The sequence below is a fragment of the Triturus cristatus genome, chromosome 5_2 (assembly GCF_964204655.1).
Source record: "Triturus cristatus chromosome 5_2, aTriCri1.1, whole genome shotgun sequence".
In the NCBI taxonomy this organism is placed as follows: domain Eukaryota; kingdom Metazoa; phylum Chordata; class Amphibia; order Caudata; family Salamandridae; genus Triturus; species Triturus cristatus.
In genome coordinates, this window is record NC_140588.1 from 19207339 (window position 1) to 19221618 (window position 14280).

The 14280-nt window shown below is 44.3% G+C and overlaps 1 protein-coding gene across 1 annotated transcript in view; it reads right to left on the reverse strand.

Moving 5' to 3' along the window:
- Positions 1-14280, reverse strand: part of MARCHF6 (membrane associated ring-CH-type finger 6) — a 1340093-nt gene that overhangs the window by 993164 nt on the left and 332649 nt on the right. The gene's annotated exons all lie outside the window — the stretch shown is intronic.

Genomic DNA, 14280 nt, shown 5'->3' on the forward strand with positions numbered 1-14280 from the left:
GCTGTAGTGTTTAATAATCATTTTGTTGTAAACTCGGAAGGCATTTAAATTTTTGAGCACTTGCTAAAAGAATAACTTTGCATTGAGTACTGAGAGGGATCATTGTTATAACAATTTCTGAAGCATTTGCCATACATCAAGTTCGCCCAATGGGGCTGGCAAACCCAGGAATTTTTAATTGTATGTGCTCAGTTGTTATTTATCTGATTGATTCTTGAATATTTGCTTATTGAATGTTTTGAAATTTTGCCAAATTATGAACAACCATCTCAGTAAATGCTTAAATTGCATAGATATATACCAGTACATGCATGTTCCATTGTGGCCGCCTATCTTAGCTGAGTGGTTGGTCCGATTCAGTGTCGAATTTTCATGTAAATAGGAAGCTCTAACGTGCGCATGGCGTCGTGAAAAAGGCTTTCGTAGGCAAAACGCGTCTGACACTGTAACACGTGTTTCTGTTGTGTTGATTAAATAACTTGAACTTTGGTTAGAGTTAGAGTGCCGTTCTATAATGATCCTTGATACAGAATATATATATATATATATATATATATATATATATATATATATATATATATATATATATATATATTACCTACTGGCGGTCGCCAGTAGGTAGTTATAGTTAGGACCACGTTTCCATAGGAAAACCTCAACATTCTATTTTGAATAACTTTGGCGCCGGTCGACGAATCCTCGCGAATTTCTCAAAATAGGTGGGGTGCTACGCTCCGCTCCTACCCTGAAAGTCTCGGGGGGATCCGTCAAGCGGGGGCTGAGATAAAAGGGGGGTCCCAAAACGCGTTTTTCCCATGCATTTTTCCATAGGACCTTTAGAACGAGCTACAGCCCGAACGGCTGAACAGAATTACTCAAAATTTGGCAGGGAGGTAGTCCCTAGGTCAAGGAAGTGCCTTTTGTAGGTTTGGTGTAAATCTGTTCAGTAGATTCTGAGAAAATAGCCTTTAAATCAATATATATATCTGAGCCCGCTTACGGTACGCTTACCGTACGCTTACGGTAAGCGTACGGTGGCGTGCGCGAGCGCGATTCTGATTGGCTCTTAGATCTTAGTAAACATTCGAATCGGTCGAAACCAGGAAGCGGCGGCCGCCATTTTGTGTATTTCACTCTGAAAAAAAAGAGTGAAAACAAGGAAAGGGGGCAATGAGGAGAGTTACAGACCCCCTAACATTTGTAAGGGGGTCAAAGGAGGACAGAAAAGTACAAAAAAAACATTTATTGATTTTAAAAAAAATCACGGGGTACGCGTACGGTAAGCTTACGGTAAGCGTACGGTAAAAAAAATAAAAATAAATAAATGAAAAGCAGATTTAAGAGTTTAGATATTAGGGAGCTCTAAAAAGAGCTGTTGTGTTTATGAAGTCATTTTTTTAGTGGTACCTACAAGTAAGTACCGATGCAGAGTCTAAGGTTCAAGAGGAAGACTCTGTTCCCTTCATCATTGAAGTGCACACCATCTCCTCTATAAATGTCTTGCATGTCATAACGCAAGTTGTTGTGGTAAATGGCACCCATACCATAGTCACGGAGGAAAGCAGAAACAGATTTGTTGACGTGCTTTCTTGCTTTGTCAATCTGTGGACAGAAATGATTGGACCAGTTCCATTTTTGCCTTTGGCATATGTTGGAAAACACAAAGGCAGTTTTAGGGAAAAGTGTAAACAGTTGTGCAAAGGTGTCCTTCATAAGCATTTCCAGACCTACCCCAGTCAAAGTGCCTAGGTCATTGCCACCACAGTGCACTATTATGAGGTCAGGGTGTTGGATTTGAATGAAGGATTTCACCAATGGCATCAATTGGTGCCACTTTAACCCTCTCTGACCAATCCATTTAATGTCTACATTTGGCAAAGCAAGGTCTCTCACCATACCTGTTTTCTCTGCAAACTTTTCACTCCAGAAGACATAGCTGTGCCCTACAATCCACACTGTGAACATCTTCAAAGGAGAACTGGATGCACTCAGGAGGTGTCTTTCAGTAGAATGGCAATATGAAAAGAAAGACAGTTTGGAAATGGAGGCATACATATTTTTTTCAAAACAAAAAGAACTGATTGGCTGTTTCATACCATTCTAGAATAAAAACTAGGCTGTATGTGTAAATTAATAGAAGCATGTTTTGTATTGGTAAAAAAAAATGTGTAACCAAAGAACAGTACTATGGATTTGCTGTTAGGTTTGAAAAGTCAAGCACTCTTGCTCTGTGGAATTGAAACATTGTTTGGCGAACTTCTGACCTAACTCAACACAGCAGTGTTCCATGAGCTGTTGCTATGGTAGCAGGCAGAAGTCAAGTTGGGGGAAGGGTACTAGGCAGAAGTCAAGTTGGGGGAAGGGTACTTTTGGAAAAGGGTTGGTTTTCAACCAATAGAAATGTGTGATTACATTTGAAAAAAAGGGGGAAGCACTGAGATTTGAAACTTACAAGTATATGTGTGGAAAAATAGAGGGAAAGTTTGCCATTATCTGGTTCTGCTGAGAGGAGAGAGGTGAACACAACAGAGATCTTGGCTCTGATAATCTGCTGTTTGAGTGTCACATTTCTTTCACAACTAACTAATTTTAAAGGTGAGTTTACAGTTTGAGAGGGGATGTATGTGGTAACTTAAGAAATGAATAATAGAAATGGAAATTGTTTTTGTTGTAGTTACACATGGTGGTTTCATAATGTGTCAGTCTGTAAAAGTGATTTTCACTTGCCCCGAAAAAAAAAAGAGCAGTAAGTGTGCTTTCAAATTGGCAAAGAAATTTCGTTTTGGGACTAATGTGAAAACATGACTCTGTGTGCAGAGAGGAATTATAGGCAGAGATTTATTGCGTATTGCTCTGGTGATTTCACAGTTACATTAGATGGAAAGGGGGAGCGAATTTTTGGGGGAAGAAGCAGAGTCTTAGCACACACCCATGTGCTTGCCATGTATAGTCATGCACAGTATTTACAAGCGAGTGGGGTTTTCAGGTTTCAGTCTGTAATGCAAATACATTCAGCATCACTAAGGCTGGTTGCCCTTGCTGGAGTGTAGGCAGTCACCGAGAATACACATGGTGGTGGTCTGAAAAAACAGTTTGGACATGTGCATTTAAATAAATCAAAAAAAGTGGTTTCATAATGTGTCAGTCTGTAAAAGTGATTTTCACTTGCCCCGAAAAAAAAAGAGCAGTAAGTGTGCTTTCAAATTGGCAAAGAAATTTAGTTTTGGGACTAATGTGAAAACATGACTCTGTGTGCAGAGAGGAATTATAGGCAGAGATTTATTGCGTCTTGCTCTGGTGATTTCACAGTTGCATTAGTAGGAAAAAGGGGGAGCGATTTTTTGGGGGAAGAAGCAGACTCTTAGCACACACCCATGTGCTTGCCATGTATAGTCATGCACAGTATTTAAAAAAACAAATGAATAAATATTTTTTCAGTGAGTATGGTAAGTCAATAATAATAATTGTACTCTCTCAAGGAAAATGTAATGTGATAAATGATTTTTAGTGTTTTTTTAAAAAAAAAAAAAGTACGCGCACCCTACGCGTACGGTAAAAAAAAATAAATTTTTTTTTAAAAAACATATGTAAAAAAAAGATGAAAGATAAGGTTGGCTCTTAAAAGAACCGTTGTGTTCATGCAGGGACAGAGGAAAGGAAGCATGGGAAAATTATTCAAAGCGACAAATGTGCTGATCTATTTTGTTGTTCACTAGGGAAACACTGGTCTCCCTATGGCAAATTAGATCTTTACAAAATGTGCAATGAATATCAACCTTCCGAAATAGAGGGTTCATTTCCAGAGGGCCAGCAAAAGGAGATTCTCCCCCCACAGATGAAGGGCTCACCTGACCTGCAGAAGAAGGAGTCAGCCCTGCAGATGATGGTCCAGGCTGAGCTACTGTGGATGTACTGGCTCGTCTTTCTGAAGAGTTACCTCCAAAAAGATGACCATGTGTCCTTCTGTGTACATCCTGGAGGTGTCTCTTCATGGTGTGATTCCCAAAGGAATACTTCCTGTTAGGATTACCTCTAGAAAGTACACGCTTACACAGCTTACAAGTCACTAAGGGTGCATTTACCTTTTGCTGGCCTTCAGGAAAAGTAAAATAATCCCATACATAAGAGGGCTTTTGTTTCCTCGATCTCTGCCTCAAGACAGTGCTGCTAGTGCTAGCCTCACTCTCAGAAGAGCTCTGCTGTTCTGCCATCGTATCCCAAAGACAAACCAGCTCCTTCTCCCAAGGGATCACAAGCAGAAATGAGGGGAATGGGTGTGGTGTAGGAGAGTTCTAGAACTGAAAGTAGTTTCAACCAATCAAAAGTTGTGTTTCATGATCACATGACCTACCGTACGCTTACGGTACGCTTACGGCAAAAAGTACGCATGCGCGTAAAAAAGACACGCGCTTGCGCGCATGCGCACAACAGTCACTACCCGACACTTCCGCGTAACGTGCGCGTGTGGCGTAAGCGCGCACGCGTCCCACGCGCAGTACGCGCGGCTACGCAAAGTGCGTAACTATACGCAAGCAGCGTAGATAGATTACGGACGTTGCGTAAACCGTACGCTTACCGTGAGTTTACGGTACGCGTACTAAAAAAATATTTTTTTTTTAAAAAAAGTACTGCAAATAAATTTTACATGTTTATTTTAAAAAATATATTTAAAAAAACATATTAAAGAATTTTAAAAATTTAATCATAGTCTTTATAAAAGGTAAGATAATTAAATTAAAAATATGTTAGAAAAAAAAAAAAAAAAAATTAGCATTTAAAAAAACCTTGCAAATTCACTGAAAAAACCATGGGTTTCTCACACGTTATAGTTAGGAATTAGCATTTAAAAAACCTTAGAAATTCAGTGAAAAAACCATAGGTTTCACACATGTTATAGTTAGCTGGACATTTTACTCGTAAAAAACCAATGAAATTGCCCCGTTATAGTTAGTTCAGCTAACTATAACTCGCGCGCCCGCAATGCACTGCTGATGACGTCACATATTACATCACTCATGACATGGTCAGTGACATCACTCATGACATCACTGATGACATCTCAAATGACATCACTGATGACCTCACTGATGACATCATCCAGTGAATGTGGGTTTTTCTGAAAATTAAATATGTTTTATATATGTATATCTCAAGGTCGATGGAAGAATAAATGGGTATATAAGTGTCTAAATGGATGATTTGTTTTTGAAAAATTGATTGTTTAACTGACTGATTAAGTGTATCATAGTGAATACATGTTTTAGTGAGTAATGTTTAAATATGTATATATCTGTATCAGTCTCTCACTTTGTGTATAAGTGGCTGCATGGGTTGGTGAGTAGCTACATGGGTGTCTATATAGGTTATTAGTTGGTTTTTTGAGTATCAGTCTGAGTGTCTGCATGGTTCGGTGGGGGGTATTACGTAGTGCATAGGTGCATGAATGAGTGACTCACTGTTTGTATGTGTTGAACAGACCATGTGTGCAGGACTGCATGGGTGGATGAGTGTGTGTATGGGTGTGTTAGTGAGTGAATGACTGTCTCAATAGTGTCTTTATGAGTAACTACATATGTTTAAAACTAGTATATGTGACTATTGGTGTATATATGTGAGTATATGCAAGGGTGAGAGATTGGAAGAGTTCCTGTATGAATAAGTATGTGTTTCTATAAGTGATTGTTTAAAAGACTAAGTATGTGTAAGTTTCCGTAGAAGTAAGTATGGTGGTGTGTGTATAACTGTATATGCAAGTAAATGTATGTTTGATTCTTTATTAGCACGAGTGACTATGTGTGTGAGTAACTCTATGGATGAGTGGCATTGTGTAACAGGATGTATAGGTGTAGGAGTACATATGATGAGTGAGTACATGTATGAGTGACTGTATTGGACTGTTGGTGAATGAGTGGATGTGTATGTGGATCTTAGAATTACTGAAGAGGTTGTTGTAACTGGTATTGGTATGTCCATTGTTTTGAAAATTTTAATCTATTTTTGAATGTGTGTGTCAAAGGTTATATTAGGGTGAGAGGAGGTCTGCCACTCTATCACAAGGATGATGTCATCAGTGATGTCATCAGTGATGTCATCAGTGATGTCATGAGTGATGTCATGAGTGATGTCACTGACCATGTCATGAGTGATGTAATATGTGACGTCATCAGCAGTGCATTGCGGGCGCGCGAGTTATAGTTAGCTGAACTAACTATAACGGGGCAATTTCATTGGTTTTTTACGAGTAAAATGTCCAGCTAACTATAACATGTGTGAAACCTATGGTTTTTTCACTGAATTTATATATATATATATATATATATATATATATATATATCTCTTAATGTGTGCAACCCAAAACTATCCCGCAATATACATCACCTCAAGTCAAGACATTCGAGTTACTCATGCACCTAAATTGCAACTTAAGCCGGAGGCATACAGGGAATACTGAGAGATCAGCTCCCGAAGAGAAAAAGATTCAACAAAAACAAGGAGTCAAGCACCTCAACAGCAAGAATCTGGAGAGAGTTACCAACTGAAGGACAGCAACAAATGTTTTTAAAAAGGCCTGACAAGTATCAGCATATTGGTGATCATTCTCCATAGGATTCTGAAGATAACAGACACTCAGAGTTCTGAGGAAGCAAGGAACTACTAACAGAGTTGAGGAAGGGATGAGTATGCCAGTAAAATAACTGCAAGGGTAATGATTCTGCAACCAGACAGTCAACAAAGTGTAAAGAAAGAAGAGAAATGGTCTGACTCAAAAGCTCAGCTCAAAAAGAAGAAAGTAGCAGTTTTAACCACTAAACAACATCAGACCTCTAAAAATGACTGTCCTTCTGCATAATGGAAAATAGGCAATGGGGCTTCTAGACATTGCAAAAGAAATAATGTGAGTTCACCAGACTCTTCAGGACATTTGGTGGTAACGCCAATTAAAGAATATATTTCAATAAATACACGAGTAGGACACATAAATGTCTCTTAGAAGATTCATAAAGTATTACTACAGATGCAGTAAAATATCACACATAATAAAAGTGTTTTAATTACATTTATCAAATGCCTATAATATCCTGACTGAAGATTACGGACTACCACCTCTTGTTAGGGAGTACCCCACAAGGAGAGTACATAATACTTGAAGCATTCATTCCCCAAGTACATTAAAAACTCAAGAAAATATATGAAAGAAAGAATGGGCTCTATAAAAAGCTTAGGCACTGTACCGAAGTAAAATGAGCTGAGATGAACAAGTTACTTACCTTCGGTAACGCTTTTTCTGGTGGATACAGTATCTGCCTGTGGATTCCTCACCTTGTGAATATCCCCTGCGCCAGCAACATTCGGAAACTTTTGTAGCAGTCCACGCCGATGGGGTCGACGACGACGTCACAGAGACACGGCTCCGCTCGCGACTTCGCTGACGTCACCGGCTCCATAAGAAGACCTCGTCGGCGTGATGACGTCAGTTCCGCCCCTTTTTTCCGTGCCTTCGAGGCACACGGACGGACTGACAGCAATATATATACACAGTATACACAGTACACAATATGCATATCAACACAACCAGTGTGGAAAATAAATAACAAAGCACAAGAAATAACATAATGCCTTTGACAGTGATAAACACATTTGAAACCCATCAATAGAATTACAGGCATAGAAATACCGGTATAGAAGGATGGACAACGGGGAGGCGGGTGGGTCAGTGAGGAATCCACAGGCAGATACTGTATCCACCAGAAAAAGCGTTACCGAAGGTAAGTAACTTGTTCTTCTGATGGATACATCTGCCAGTGGATTCCTCACCTTGTGAATAGATTCCACAGTAGTCCCCACTCCCGGAGGAGGGTGTCCACCCTTCTATACCAGAAAATCCTGAAGGACGGAACGAGCAAAGTGTCCGTCCCTCCTCACCTCGGTGTCTAAGCAATAATGTTTTGCGAAGGTGTGGAGGGAGGCCCAAGTTGCCGCCCTACAAATGTCCTCCACCGGAACACCCCTAGTTAAGGCAGATGTGGAAGACTTTGCTCTGGTAGAATGAGCCCTCAAACCCTCCGGAAGCTCCTTACCAGCTAGGGAGTAGCATATCTTGATGCACAAGACAATCCACCTGGAAAGCGTGCGCTTGTGCACCGCTCGACCTTTCCTGCAGCCAGCAAAGCCCACAAAGAGCTGGTCATCAATCCTGGAATCCCTTGTCCTGTCCAGGTAGAAGCTCACGGCCCTCTTAGGGTCCAAGCGGTGAAGTCTCTCCTCCTCCTTGGAAGGGTGAGGGGGAGGATAGAAAGAAGGAAGGGTAATGGACTGCCCCAAATGGAAGGGAGTTACCACCTTAGGCAAAAATGCAGCCCTGGTCCTGAGTACCATTCGTTCAGCATGAATGGTCAAGAATGGGGGTTTTGAACTTAGAGCCTGAAGCTCACTTACCCTCCATGCCGAGGTGATTGCAACGAGGAAAACTGTCTTAAAGGACAACAACCTCAAGGGACACTTGTGTAAGGGCTCGAAGGGAGAACCCATAAGATAGGTTAGTACAAGATTTAAGTCCCATTGAGGCACAATAAAGGGAGTAGGAGGAAACTTGTTTGTAAGGCCCTTTATAAAACGAAGAACAATAGGTGACTTGAACAGCGACGGCTGATCCGGCAAACAAAGGAAAGCCGATAGAGCCGATAAATATCCTTTCACAGTAGCCACAGCAAAGCCTTGCTGAGCAAGAGAAAGGGCAAACTGTAGAATATTAGACAGACGAGCCTTCAAAGGATCAATGGACCTCTCTCCACACCAGAAAACAAATTTCGACCACCTATATGAATAAATAGATTTGGTGGAGTGTCGCCTGGCCGATAAAATAACATCCACCACATCCGGCGGAAGAGAGAAAGAATTCAGGTTGCCCCGTTCAATCTCCAGGCATGAAGGTGTAAGCTCTGGAGGTGGGGGTGTAGAACCTACCCCTCCGACTGCGAGAGGAGGTCTGCCCTCAGAGGGAGACGGAGCGGAGGGCACGAGGAGAGGTAGAGAAGATCCGTGTACCACACCCTTCTTGGCCAATCCGGGGCGATCAATATGACTTGGGCCCGGTCTTGGCGAATCTTCCTCAGAACCTGAGGAATCAAGGGTATGGGAGGAAACGCGTAAAGGAGTCGTGAGCCCCAACTCAGCTGAAACGCGTCCCCCAACGCTCCCTGCATCGGAGACTGCAGAACAACGGACAGTGCGCGTTCTCGCGGGTGGCAAATAGATCCACCCGAGGAGTTCCCCACGTCCGAAAGACGTGACGAACCACCTCCGGATGGAGCCTCCACTCGTGGTCGGCGGAGAACTGCCGACTGAGACTGTCCGCACGCACGTTCAGCACCCCGGCCAGATGATTTGCCATCAGACAAATCTGATGGTCCTGAGCCCAGGACCATAGACGCAGGGCCTCTCTGCAGAGACAAAGAGACCCCACCCCTCCCTGTTTGTTTATATACCACATCGCGGTAGTGTTGTCCGTCAGGACTTGAACAGACGGACCGCGAAGGGAAGGGAGGAAGGCCTTGAGCGCCAAACGTATCGCCCGCAATTCCAGAAGGTTGATGTGAAGCAACCTTTCCTCTGGAGACCAAAGACCCTTGATCTCCTGATCCCCCAGATGAGCACCCCACCCTAAGGTGGATGCATCCGTTATCACTGTGGCCACCGATGGAGGAAGCTGGAAAGACTTTCCTTGAGACAGATTGCCCTCCATGCCCCACCAAGATAGATCCGCCGCAGCTTCTCTGGAGATCCTCACAGACTCCCTGAGATCTCCCTTGTGCTGATACCACTGCTTGCGGAGGCACCACTGGAGCGCCCTCATGTGCCAGCGTGCATGGTTGACCAACAGAATGCAAGAAGCAAACAGACCGAGCAGGCGAAGGACCGTCAGAACCGGAACAACCGCTCCGTTGTAAAATAAAGGAATCATTTCCTGTATGTCGAGAATCCTTTGAGGAGGAGGGAATGCTCGACAAACAGTAGTGTCCAGTACCGCACCTAGGAACAGGTTGCGCTGAGAGGGCACCAGGTGAGATTTGGGCACATTGATCGAAAAACCCAAGTTGTACAACAGTTGAGTTGCATCCCGCAGATGATGCAGCACCTTCTCTGGAGACTCCGCTTTGATCAGCCAGTCGTCCAGATAGGGGAAAACTGAGACCCCTGACCTTCTGAGATGGGCTGCCACCACTGCCATCACCTTCGTGAAGACCCGAGGTGCAGAAGTAAGACCAAACGGGAGGACCGCAAACTGATAATGCTGCGACCCTACCGTGAAACGGAGATACTTTCTGTGCGACTTCAGGATTGGGATGTGAAAATACGCATCCTGCAAGTCGATGGACACCATCCAGTCCTCCTGATTCAGCGCTTGAAGAACCTGAGCAAGGGTGAGCATCTTGAACTTCTCTTGTCTTAGATAAAGATTCAAGATCCTGAGGTCCAATATCGGACGCAATCTGCCGTCCTTTTTCGGAATCAGGAAATACCGGGAGTAGCATCCCTGACCCCTCTCCTGCTCTGGAACCACCTCTATCACACCTTTCTGAAACAACTTCAGGACTTCCTCCTGCAGGAGAAGACGGTGGTCGTCCGAGCAAGCCCCTTGGCAAGGAGGGTAATTTGGAGGGAATTCCCGAAAGGGAAGGGCATACCCATTTTCCACAAGATCTAGAACCCAGAGATCTGTAGTTACAGATGCCCAATCTTGTAGAAAATGGGTAAGCCGGCCCCCCACAGGACCAGCATGATCCGGAATGGCGGATCTAGGGCTGTTTTGCGGTGGTGGGAGGGGCTGAGGAAGAGGAGGAGGAGAGCTGACGGCCACGTGTGCGACCCCTGATTCTTCCTCTGTAACCTCTCGACGAGGAACCTTGCTGCTGCTGCTGTTGCTGCTGCTGAGTCTGCCTATAGGTTCGAAAAGATGTCCTTCCAAAACCTCTGTACTTCTTAAAAGACCCTCTCGACTGAGACTGGAGTCCCAAAGATTTAGCAGTTGCCTTGCTCTCTTTGAATCTTTCCAGAGCAGCATCTGCCTTTTTCCCCAAATAGGCCAGACCCATCAAACGGTAGATCCAATAGGGTTGTTTGCACATCTTGAGAGAACTCCGAAGTTCTCGACCAAGCACTTCTTCTAGTTGAAACAGACGATCCCATGATCCTTGCAACAGAATCTGCAGTGTCCAGCCTACTTTGGATCACTTGTCGCGCAGCCGCCTGAGCATCAGCCAAGATGTCGTTAAAACCAGATCTATCCTCATCAGGTAGTTTCGGCACCAGTTTCTTAGCCGAATCCATCAACGCGTGTACATAGCGTCCCAAAAGACATGTGGCGTTAGTCGATTTCAAAGCCATGCTGGCTGATGAAAACACCTTCTTTGCCGACTGGTCCAGCCTTTTTGCCTCTCTGTCCCCAGGGACCTGTGGAAAAGCTCCTTTAGACTTCCCAGAACAAGCCGCCTGAATTACCAGGCTCTCAGGCGATGGATGAGACGACAAAAATTCTGGATCCCCTGGGGCCGCTCTGTATGTTGCTGGCGCAGGGGATATTCACAAGGTGAGGAATCCACTGGCAGATGTATCCATCAGAAAAGGAATCAGTACTGCATGTTATGCCATGGATATCACAGATTGAAGCCCAATATTAATTAAAGCTGGAGACCAAAAGTGATATACTAGCTATCTTGACAGAATTAGGAAATTTGGGAGTGACTGACCCTGTCACTCAACTATGGATACCCCTCCACTGAATACACCCCCCTCCCACTGCTCCTATAATCAGCTAAGATGAATGCGGCCCTCCACTGGTTGAAGGGACCACTGCCCATTAAGGAGGCAGGGCTCATATGTAGTTACTTGCAATACCAATGGAGAACTCTACACCTTCATGTTACCTGCTAAATCCAAGCCTGTGGCATATGGGCACAGCTGCATTCCTACGTAGCCCTAATTGCAAACCAACAGCTCAGATAATTTGCCACCAAACACCAGGCAAGGTGACACCCAACATCTTCTCCGCATAGACTGACATCCCTTTTTAATATTGTTGGTATCGTACAATAAATGTGAGATAACCGAATGCTCTCTGCACGAAGGGGGCTAAAGGACTTATTCTGCTGTACAATGGGGGTCAGAACCAAATGCAGGAGAATGAGACTTTCATGATGCTGAACAAACTGATGTACATGTTGTTTATAGTACTTATGTATGAATGCCGATTGTTTAAGATGGGATATAAAAGTATATCACATTTTAAAAAAACAATGCGTACAATATATTACTGAACTGTAGGAGTCTGAATACACAAACACAAATGTAGTGCACAGCTGATGATAAGTCTGGTAAAGAAAAAAGGTTAGATATTGAAAATGGTTTCTTTAGTCAAAATATAGCCCATGAAGCACACTAGTCAACAGCTTTCATATTTGGGGCTGTCCAGTATGCATATCAAGATTAATTGGGCTGCCACAGAAAGGCAAAAACTAACTACCTGCCACGCATTCCATCAAGTCCTCTACAATAAGGCTAACGAAAACCCCACAGATATACAGGAGGTCCTCATTGAAATGTGGCAAGAGCTTGAATCAATGCCTATAGGCAAATTCTCTAGCCCAGACGGTATTGCTCTCAACTTTTACAAAACCTTCCTTTCCCCTCCCCCAAGATCTTTTGGAAGCCTTTTTTAATTCCTTTTCTCAGCAGGCTAGCCCTACTCCTATCATGGGTGATGAGGACATATCTCTCATCCCCAAAGATCTGCAGAACTGCGCATCTTACTGTCCAGGCGTGTTAAAGAGAGCTGTACACAAAAATACTGGCAATGAGACTAAATCCTCTTCTTCTTAGCTTCATAGTTCCTCACCAGATTGGTTTCACCTGCAACCAGCAAGGAACAGACTACATCCGATGCCGTGCACACCTAGTCGAAAAAGGTTACAAACATCCCACTATATCACGGGTACTCATAGTACGGCCCGCAGGCCGCCAGCGGCCCGGCAAGCCTGCCTTGGCGGCCCGCAGACCTTGCAGACATCGTACCTGTGCTTGTCAGCAAACACCGCCGGTTGCAGCAGCGCGGAGCTATGGGGGCCGGGCGATTATTTTAAAGACCATTCACTTGTTAATGAGGCTTTGTTGTATTTCACCTCTTCTTAGCACCCCTGCATCTCCTCTCTGATTGAGTGGAGATGCAGGGGCGCTAAGAAGAGGTGAAATACAACAAAGCCTCATCAACAAGTGAATGGTCTTTCAAAGACCTGTGAAGTACTCGGGTGCTGCTGTGTGTGTGTGCCCAGGAAGCAGTCTCAGCCCAGGGTGACACACGCAGGGTGAGGTGACAGAGGGTGACGAGGACAGCGGGTGAGGTGACAGAGGGAGACAGAGAGAGGAGAGAGCGGGAGACAGAGAGGAGAGCGGGAGACAGAGAGGAGAGCGGGAGACAGAGAGGAAGGGAGGAAGGGAGGAAGGGAGGAAGGGAGACAGAGAGACAGAGAGACAGAGAGACAGAGAGACAGAGAGACAGAGAGACAGAGAGACAGAGAGACAGAGAGACAGAGAGACAGAGAGACAGAGAGACAGAGAGACAGAGAGACAGAGAGACAGAGAGACAGAGAGACAGAGAGACAGAGAGACAGAGAGACAGAGAGACAGAGAGACAGAGAGACAGAGAGACAGAGAGACAGAGAGACAGAGAGACAGAGAGACAGAGAGACAGAGAGACAGAGAGACAGAGAGACAGAGAGACAGAGAGACAGAGAGACAGAGAGACAGAGAGACAGAGAGACAGAGAGACAGAGAGACAGAGAGACAGAGAGACAGAGAGACAGAGAGACAGAGAGACAGAGAGACAGAGAGACAGAGAGACAGAGAGACAGAGAGACAGAGAGACAGAGAGACAGAGAGACAGAGAGACAGAGAGACAGAGAGACAGAGAGACAGAGAGACAGAGAGACAGAGAGACAGAGAGACAGAGAGACAGAGAGACAGAGAGACAGAGAGACAGAGAGACAGAGAGACAGAGAGACAGAGAGACAGAGAGACAGAGAGACAGAGAGACAGAGAGACAGAGAGACAGAGGAGACAGAGACACAGAGACACAGAGACACAGAGACACAGAGACACAGAGACACAGAGACACAGAGACACAGAGACACAGAGACAGAGAGACACAGAGACACAGAGACAGAGAGACACAGAGACACAGAGACACAGAGACACAGAGACACAGAGACAGAGAGACACAGAGAGACA